At 40.6% G+C, this 10,142-nt stretch overlaps 2 pseudogenes; one reads left to right on the forward strand and one right to left on the reverse strand.

The window, feature by feature from the left end:
• Positions 1-571: 571 nt before the first annotated feature.
• LOC129851232 (HLA class II histocompatibility antigen, DQ beta 1 chain-like) lies at positions 572-4,617 on the reverse strand (annotated as a pseudogene).
• Positions 4,618-7,843: 3,226 nt separating this feature from the next.
• Positions 7,844-10,082, forward strand: LOC129851231 (H-2 class II histocompatibility antigen, A-Q alpha chain-like; annotated as a pseudogene).
• Positions 10,083-10,142: the final 60 nt, after the last annotated feature.

Below are 10,142 nucleotides of genomic sequence, written 5' to 3' on the forward strand. Positions count from 1 at the left end.
ATCTAGTTTATGCCCCTCCCCATCTCCTCTTTATCTAGTTTATGCCCCTCCCCATCTCCTCTTCATCTAGTTCACTGGCATCTTTACTAACCCGCTGTACTTGCTGCAGACCTTAAGTTTACTGGCCACAAAGTCATCTACAATTCTGGGGAGCATGTGCAGAACGTAAAAATTATGTAACCGTGTCACATGACCCTGTGTATAGTCTGCATTAAAGGGATGTCCAGGTCTTCTGTAGGTGTCCAGATGACCAAACAGAACATGGACAATTGGACCTGGAGGTAATATCCACTTGGCCCATTTGGAAGGATGACAAACTGTTTTGTTGTCACCACGTGACTGGGTCAAAAACTCCTTCAGTGATGTGGTCACTTTAATAATGTTTACATACCTTGCATTACTCATCTCATATGTATATACTGTATTCTATACTATTCTGCTGTATCTTAGTATATGCCGCTCTGACATTGCACATCCAAGTATTTATATATTCTTAATTCCATTCCTTTACTATATTAGTGTGTATTAGGTATATGTTGTGAAATTGTTAAGATATTACTTGTTAGATATTGCTGCACTGTCGGAACTAGAAGCACAAGCATTTCGATACATCTGCTAAACACGTGTATGTGACCAATAAAATTCGATTTGGAGCCTCAGGTCACATTTCACTTCCAGGATCCAGAATCCCAGCTGCCGACCAGGGATGGCCAGGATGCACCACCAGGCCTTTTCACTCCACAGCAAATCCTCTGCCTTCCATCAGTTGTATGCCTTTGTCCTTGTTGCAGTACCAAGTGGCAGAATTCCCTCTAAAAGCCAGGAGCAAGTGTTCATTTAAGAATTATCCTGGGTTTGTTGTACTGCGTCTGGGAACTTTTTGTGCTGTGCTGGCGGTGATGCGCAGCATTCTTGCATTGTGCCACAGCTGGGAGGCGCTCTGCATCTGTGTTTCATGCGTCAACCTATCCACCTGGTCTGGGCTTAGCTTAACGAAGGCATTGTAAAAAGTTACACACTTATCACAGGTAAACTTAGTGCCATGGTCATTGTGAGGCTATTGTGGGTCAAAAGGTAGGCCTCTGAATGTAATGTCTCAGAGGATTGTATGTCTCACCACCAGTGAACTATTCAAGAATCTATCAAAGATATTATGTCTCACCACCAGTGGTCTTCCTCCTGTTGTAGTAATCGAGACCAACTGCACCAAAGACCACCCCCAGCACCAGCCCAGACGGCTATCTTACTCCTCTCAGACTGAGTTAGAATGGCTCAAGTTAGTCACAAAACAAACACATCTCTAACATGCATATAACCACACTTAAATAATGCATCAAGTTGTGTTTGGGATTAAATAAAAGTATGTCTGAAATGGTGAACCAAATTAATATGAGCTCTTTGATTCCCCACTTCTTTATCTCCTTGTTCACCCCCTTCCCTAAGCCATTCCAGTATCACTCAGTTTGTTAAACCAGTAAATTCCTGTCAAACTCAGTGTGGCTACTTGTTTCCTCATCTCTTCATTCCCTTAATTCCTTGTGCCATTACATCCTCGTTCCCTTACACCCTCGTTCCCTTACCCCAGTGTAGGCTCTTTGGTTCAGTGAAGCTGGCGTGCTTCACCATACAGGAGATCCTCTCTAAAGGTATGGGCGTGTACTCCAGGTAGGCGTGGATCTGGTGATACCCGTTGCCATTGGCCAAGTCCTCAGGGGAAGTTGCATCTGAGGTCACTTCCTGTCCGTCACTCCACCAGGTCACCCTGATCTGTTTGGGGTAGAACTTGTAGGCGCTGCAAGTCAACATGGAGGGGTGTCTGTCACTGTGTGGTGTCATGGACCTCAGATGAACGGAGGGCTCAACTGAGAGGGGAAAATTTCATAAAACACTTATTTTCTGTTTTCTACCGTTTTACTAATGTACATGTACAGTACTAGTCCAAAGTTTGGACACAGCTACTCATTCAAGGATTTCTCTTTATTTTTTACTATTTCCTACATTGTAGAATAATAGTGAAGACATCAAAACTATGAAATAACACATGGAATCATGTAGTAACTGTGAGCAGACCAAGTACTTTGAGGTTGCTCTCAAGCAAAAAGGTGGAATAAACAAGTCAGGAGCAGGTTTTCTTAATTTAACAAAGTTCTCTATTGAGGTATTTTTTTCTTCTCAGCAACTCCAAGACAATCAAGAATGATCTCCCAAAGAAAACACAATCTTCTTTACAAGAACAAGGAACACAAGGTGAGTATCTTTAAACTATAACATAAACCACAGGTGTGTCACCGCCTTAACGATCCTTCATGGAGAGCTCCCTTCGGGTGGTGGGCCGGATCCGTTGTGGCTATTCCCCAGAGGTAGTTTGTCCTCTTCTTCTCCCTTCCGAAAGGTATGTCCTCTCAATTGGAGAAGCAAACACTCTTTTCTTTCTCCAGTCCCCCTTACTGCCGGTTCCCTCCTCTCTCTTGTAGGGGAAAGAGAATAGGTCATTAGTACCATCAGCTGTGCATAATTGCCTCTGATCACCTTGACTCACATGCTGGGCTGGGCTACTATCCGTGGGACCAGCCTGCCCACTGGTGGTCCTTCCACATAACCAAAAAAGTGTTAAACAAATCAAAATATATTTGAGATTTTTCAAAGTAGCCACCCTTTGCCTTGATGACAGCTTTGCACACTCTTGGCATTCTCTTAACCAGCTTCATCAGGTAGTCACCCGGAATGCATTTCAGTTCACAGGTGTGCCTTGTTAAAAGTTCATTTGTGGAATTTCTTTCCTTAATGCGTTTGAGCCAATCACTTGTGTTGTGACAAGGTAGGGGTGGTATACAGAAGATAGATTTGACCCTATTTGGTAAAAGACCAAGTCCATATTATGGCAAGAACAGCTCAAATAATTACTTTAAGACATGAAGGTCAGTCAATGCGGAAAATTTCAAGAACTTTGAAAGTTTCTTCAAGTGCAGTCGCAAAAACCATCAAGCGCTATGATGAAACTGGGTCTCATGAGGACCGCCACAGGAAAGGAAGACCCAGAGTTACCTCTGCTGCAGAGGGTGAGTTCTTAAGAGTTACCAGCCTCAGAAATTGCAGCCCAAATAAATGCTTTACAGAGTTCAAGTAACAGACACATCTCAACATCAACTGTTCAGAGGAGACTCAGTCCTTCATGGTTGAATTGCTGCAAAGAAACCACTACTAAAGGACACCAATAAGAAGAAGAGACTTGCTTGGGCCAACAAACATGATCAATAGACATTAGACCGGTGGAAATCTGTCCTTTAGTCTGATGAGTCCAAATTTGAGATTTTTGGTTGCAACCGCTGTGTCTTTGTGAGACACAGAGTAGATGAACGGATTATCTCTGCATGTGTGTTTCCCACCTTGAAGCATGGAGGAGGTGTGATGTTGTGGGGGTGCTTTGCTGGTGACACTGTCAGTGATTTACTTAGAATTCAAGGCATACTTAACCAACGTGGCTACCACAGCATTCTGCAGCAATACGCCATCCCATCTGGTTTGCACTTAGCGGGACTATAATTTGTTTTTCAATCGGACAATGAACCAACACACCTCCAGGCTGTGTAAGGGCTATTTGACCAAGCAGGAGAGTGATGGAGAGCTGCATCAGACGACCTGGCCCCCACAATCCCCTGACCTCAACCCAATTGAGATGGTTTGGGATGAGTTGGACTGCAGACTGTAGGAAAAGAAGCCAACAAGTACTCAGCATATGTGGGAACTCCTTCAAGACTGTTCGAAAAACATTCCAGGTGAAGCTGGTTGAGAGAATGCCAAGAGTGTGCACAGCTGTCATCAAGGCAAACAAACAAATAATATATGTTTAACGCTTTTTTGGATTCTACATGATTCCATATGTGTTATTTCATACTTTTGATGTCTTCACTATTATTCTACAATGTAGAACATGGTGAAAATAAAGAAAAACCCTTGAATAAGTAGGTGTGTCCTAACTTTTGACTGGTATTGTAAATGTCCAATAAGGTTGGACAGATTCATACTGGCCAGGTCTCTTGTATTTCAATGCGTTTCACCTATAAACTTTAGTAAGTGTACTTTTAGACAGGGTCAATTGAGATGCCTTGTGTTGTGTCAGACTGATACCCAAGCTAGTTCTCTTTCACTTCCTCAAAACAAACTCAGCAAGATTCCACCCTGGGATGGTACAAGTTAGATAAGAACTGCACAGACAGGTTTCTTTCTGGAAGTTCCCTGACTTGTCAAATACAAACCTCACTCATGTTAGAGTCAACCAAATAGTGCTTAGCAGAATATTTTATATGCCATAAAACACACATGATGTAAAATACATTTTGCCTGAAGCACATTTATTATGTTTTCACTACTGTCCTCTATGGGTGCTTACCTGTTTTATTAAATCCAGCTTTGTAGACGAGTTCACCATCATTTTTGCAGTAGAAAAACAGATCTTTGTTCTGTATCTCAGCATGATATATTCCAACTATATATCCAGTGTATCTGTTGAAAGCACTGTTATATTCCGCAACCGTCACCATGTTGAATAGATTCTGATGATGAACTCACATGTTGTGGATCTTCCCCTCTGTAATAACAAAGTTTGAGGGTGGTGACAAAGTGTACATCTTGAGAGAAAAAACATGGAATTCACCTGTATACTTGTACCACCACATATTGATTGTTATCATACAAGAATGTGCAGTTACCCTTATAAAAAAAAACCACATGATTTCACATGTTGAAAATCACATGATTTGCGCATATTTCACATGTGAAATTTCATGTGAAATCGTGAAACCTCCATGTGATTCACATGTGATGATAATTCACATGTTCACATAACTCTGAACATGTGCATTCAAATTTTAAAATGATGCCGCCCATCAAACAAAAATAAGGATGTCACCAGAACATCACGAAACAACGTCGGCGTTTTCAATGTACATATGACATAAATGATTACATAGTGTATGTACTGTATATTTATACAGTAATTATTATTCAACATGTCCTCATCTGGGATTTGAACTCCAACCTCTTGGTTTATGGTATGGCATGTCTTCCTGCTACGCCACCATGTCTGTGTCAATGGCTGATTTGACCTGTATTCCTACAGCTTAGTATAATATATTCAAGAATAACTATTATATTTATCAAAGTGATTCAGGGGTAACATTAAAACAGAATAATATGCCCCACCAACATTAGACTACTATAAAAAATGTAAAAAATCAAATTGCTGAAATAAGTCAATTAAATCAATGATTAACTGGCAACAAAAATAGCAGTGGAGAATGCACTATTTTTCTAAGAGCAGATACAGTCCATTCAGAAACTATTCAGACCCCTAGACACATTTGTTATGTTACAGGGTTTTCTAAAAATGATTGAATAGTCCCCCCCCCCCCTCATCAATCTACACACAATACCCCATAATGACAAAGCAAAAAAAAAAAAATTTGAAATTTTTGTAAATGTATAAACAAAACAAAAAAACAGAAATATCTTATTTACATAAGTATTCAGACCCTTTGCTATGAGACTTGAAATTGAGCTCAGGTGCATCCTGTTTCCATTGATCATCTTTGAGATGTTTTTACAACTTCGAGTCCACCTGTGGTAAATTCAATTGATTTGGAAAGGCACACACCTGTCTATATAAGGTCACAAAGTTGACAATGCAAAAAAATGTGCAAAAAAATGTCAGAGCAAAAACCAAGCCATGAGGTCGAAGGAATTGTGGCGAGGCACAGATCTGGGGAAGGGTTCCAAAAAAATGTCTGCAGCATCTCTCCTTAACATCTGACAGAGCTCCAGAGTTCCTCTGTGGAGATGGGAAAACCTTCCAGAAGGATAACCGTCTCTGCAGCACTCCACCAATCAGGCCTTTATGGCAGAGTGGCCAGACGGAAGCCACTCCTCATTAAAAGGCACATGACAGCCTGCTTGGAGTTTGCCAAAAGGCACATAAAGACTCTCAGACCATGAGAAACAAGATTCTCTGGTCTGATGAAACCAAGATTGAACTCTTTGGCCTGAATGCCAAGCATCACGCCTGGAGGAAACCTGGCACCATCCCTACGGTGAAGCATAGTGGTGGCAGCATCATGCTGTGGGGATGTTTTTCAGCGGCAGGGACTGGGAGACTAGTCAGGATCAAGGGAAAGATGAACGTAGCAAAGTGCAGAGATCCTTGATGAAAATAGCTATGCAGTAACGCTCCCCATCCAACCTGACAGAGCTTGTGAGGAAGCTTATAGCATCATACCCAAGAGGCTGTAATCGCTGCTAAAGGGGCTTCAACAAAGTACTGAAGTAAAGGGTCTGAATACTTATGTAAATTATATTTCTGTTTTAACACACACACACACACACACCTTTTTTTCGCACTATTGGTTAGAGCCTGTAAGTAAGCATTCCACTGTAATTCAACCATTTCACTGTAATTGTATTCAACCAACGTTTAAAAAAGTGTTGACAGGACTATCAAATAATTTTTTTAAATAATGGCTACTTCTCAGTAAGTATTAAACTGTCAAGAGGAGTCAAACAAGGTTGTCCACTTTCGATCGCCAGGTGTACGGTGTTTCCTGCATTGGTGCGGCTGGCTTCCGGGTTAAGTGGGGATTGTGTCAAGAAGCAGTGAGGCTTGGTTGGGTTGTGTTTCGGAGGACGCCTGGCTCTCGACCTTCGTACGGGAGTTGCAGTGATGAGACAAGACTAACTACTAATTGGATACCATGAAATTGGGGAGAAAAAGGGGAATAAAAAACAAAACTCAAATATACTAATTTCAGCAACAAAAAAGTACCAAAAAATGTATATTCTTTGTAAATTCTATCATAAATAGGACTGGTGGAGTTGTCATACATGCAGCTATCAAAAATATATGGAAATGTCTGCTCTTCCCAAAATTACAACCAACTAATTGCAGCATTACTGCAAAAATGGAAGGGGCCAGGGTTAAAGCTGTCATCAAGGCAAAGGGCGGCTATTTGAAGAATCTCAAATATAAAATATAGGTTTTGATTTGTTTAACACCTTTTTTGGTTACTACATGATTCCATATGTGTTATTTCATAGTTTTGATGTCGTCACTATTATTCTACAATGTAGAACATAGTAAAAATAAAGAAAAACCCTTGAATGTGTTCTAAAACTTTTGACCGGTAGTGTATGCATTTCTTTTATACCTAAAGGGGTCCTAACATTCTAAATGAATTAGCTAAATGATCCATGGTATGACCCCCTCCGCCCCCCATTCTTGATACACACAGGAAACTATACACACAGGAAACCCAGCAGTGATGCAGTTCTTGACACACTCAAACTGGTGCGCCTGGTACCTACTACCATACCCCGTTCAAAGGCACTTGAATATTTTATGTTGCCCATTCACCTTCTGAATGGCACACATACACAATTCATGTCTCAACTGTCTCAAAACTTAGAAATCCTTATTTAACCTGTCTCCTCCCCTTCATCTACACTGATTGAAGTAGATTTAACAAGTGACATCAATAAGGGATCATATCTTCACCTGGATTAACCTGGTCAGTCTGTTTCATGGAAAGAGCAGGTGTTCTTAATGTTTTGTACACTCATTGTATTCACAGTATATATTTTTGGGGCAAATAATAATGACTGTATGTTGAATATGTTGACTCTAATTCCAAATAGGTTTTTGACCACGGTCAAAACCTGGGTGGAAAACAATTTTGACACAAACTTGTCTGCCTAGAAACAGCATACAGATTTTTAATTGGTGCAACATATGAGAGAAGCTAGAGGAGTGAGGAGGAAGTTATGATTTAGTTGTATTTCCCTTTTAGATTGAACACTCAAACACAGCAGTCATCGTGAATAGATGGTATGATGATGGCTCTTGTGTTTATGATTCTGCTTTTCAGTTTGAGTTCTACACAAGGACAAGGTAGGAACAGATTGACAGGCAAACCACGAGGCACTAACCTGAGATTGCACATGGTTCCTTAAAATGTACAGTAACTGAGGAATGTGCAACTGTTATCTTACAGAGTTGCACGTTCCTCAGCTATTTATAATGTAGTGCAACACAATACATGCCATAAAAACTTCACCATTACGGTGTGTAATTGAAATACTTGTGTGTTGTTATGCTGATGAAGGAGGACCCAAAAGCGACGAAATAGAAACAGAGTCTTTATTCCAGTCTTAGACAAAAACGATACTCCTGATATATCTAAGGTAAAAACAAAACAGGAAAACTGAAATCCTCTCGTCAGTAGAGATGAACGACTGGAGACGCGACCACTAGACACCTGCTCACACGCAGCATCTGATGAAGGCAAAAACACGATAGGGCAGAACAAGGACACAGAACAGCAAACATCAAACAAGAATCCGACAAAGACAGAAGCAGAAAACAGAGGGAGAAATAGGGACTCAAATCAGAGGGCAAAATAGGGGACAGGTGTGAAAGAGTAAATGAGGTCGTTAGGAGAAAGAGAAACAGCTGGGAGCAGGAACGGACCGATAGAGAGAGAGCGGGGGAGGGAGAGAGGGAGGAGGAGAGAGAGGAATAGAAAGAGGGAAAGAACCTAATAAGACCAGCAGAGGGAAGCACAGGGACAAGACATGAAGATCAAAGACAAAACATGACATGTGTAGAACATGTTTTGATAAAACTAGTTTTGTTTTAAGATTTATTACAAGAAAAACTACTTCCAAGCAAAAATATAACATTTCCTTTATTTATTGCATTACAATGATAGTATGGTTGGTTATAACATAATTCATGTTGATGAATTCTACCCTCTTCCTTCACAGCGCAACATGTATTCAATGTCATAAATGGACGTTCTGAAACTGAGGAATTTAACTTGACCATTGTAGCAGACGGTAATGAATATCTCCATGTATATTTAAACAACAAAGAAGATGTGGTAACGCTCCCAGAATGGATAAATTATGTAGATTGTCCAATTTGCGTCAGAGTTGCAGAGAGCCAAAGAGCAGATCTTAACAATGACTTTAAACTCTTCAGCCTTGAAACCCCAGAAGCTAAAGGTACAGTATTTTTGTTTATATTTTTTTCTAGACCTGGGTTCAAATTCTATTTGAAATGGCTTTAGCTTGCCTGGTACGAGGTGGGCAGAGTTTAAACATCTGGGACTTTGGGAGTATTTCAAAATAATTTCAAATTGTATTCTGACACATTTTTACAGCAAAAATAATTTAATAATGAAAATGTATGGAAAAGACTTGTCAGATTTGACTACTTGAAACTAAATGCCATCCACCTCTTGCTAGTAAGACCATCAGGTATGTTGTGGTGGATGGTCAATATAATCACTAAAAGGGAACCTGGTCAAATGAATCTTGTGGCTAGCTGCTGGTCGGAATGGACTGCCAAGCCAACATGCAGTCATAGCTAATGACCACTTTTGGAGATAGCTAGTTAGTTAGAACCCTTAATAGTATTGTATTTTATTTTTCAACCACAGTTCCTCCTGAGATCAAATTGTATGCCAAGGAAGAAGTGAACCTGGGAATAAACAACTCTCTCGTCTGCTTCGTCAATAATTTCTTTCCTCCGCCTGTCCAAGTCAAATGGACCAAGAATAATGAGAACGTCCCCAAGGGGGTTAAAGCGGGTCAATATGCAACCAACAGTGATTACACTTTCTACCATTTCTCCACTCTGACCTTTGAACCACAAGAGGGAGACATCTACACCTGTATTGTGGATCACACGGCCCTAGATTAACCTCTAACCAGGACATGGGGTGATTAAATATTTATGTAAAATAGTGTTACATTTACATTTGACTGAAATCTTTGTAGTAAAACATGTTTTAAAGAGAGAAATATCTTCCCACAGAGTTCGAGGTGTCCCCCCGTCCCAGTGTTGGTCCTGCTGTTTTCTGTGGACTGGGTCTGACTCTGGGGCTGCTGGGAGTCGCTACCGGAACATTCTTCCTCGTCAAAGGAACCCAATGTCAATGATGATACCCAGTATACTCTCTATGTCTCTGGGTGATAATACACAGTATAATCTCCTATATGTCTCTGGGTGATAATACAGAGTATAATTTCAATGTCTCTGGGTGATAATACACAGCATAATTTCCTATATGTCTCTGGGTGATAATACACAG

The sequence above is a fragment of the Salvelinus fontinalis genome, chromosome 3, assembly GCF_029448725.1.
Source record: "Salvelinus fontinalis isolate EN_2023a chromosome 3, ASM2944872v1, whole genome shotgun sequence".
Lineage (NCBI taxonomy): Eukaryota > Metazoa > Chordata > Actinopteri > Salmoniformes > Salmonidae > Salvelinus > Salvelinus fontinalis.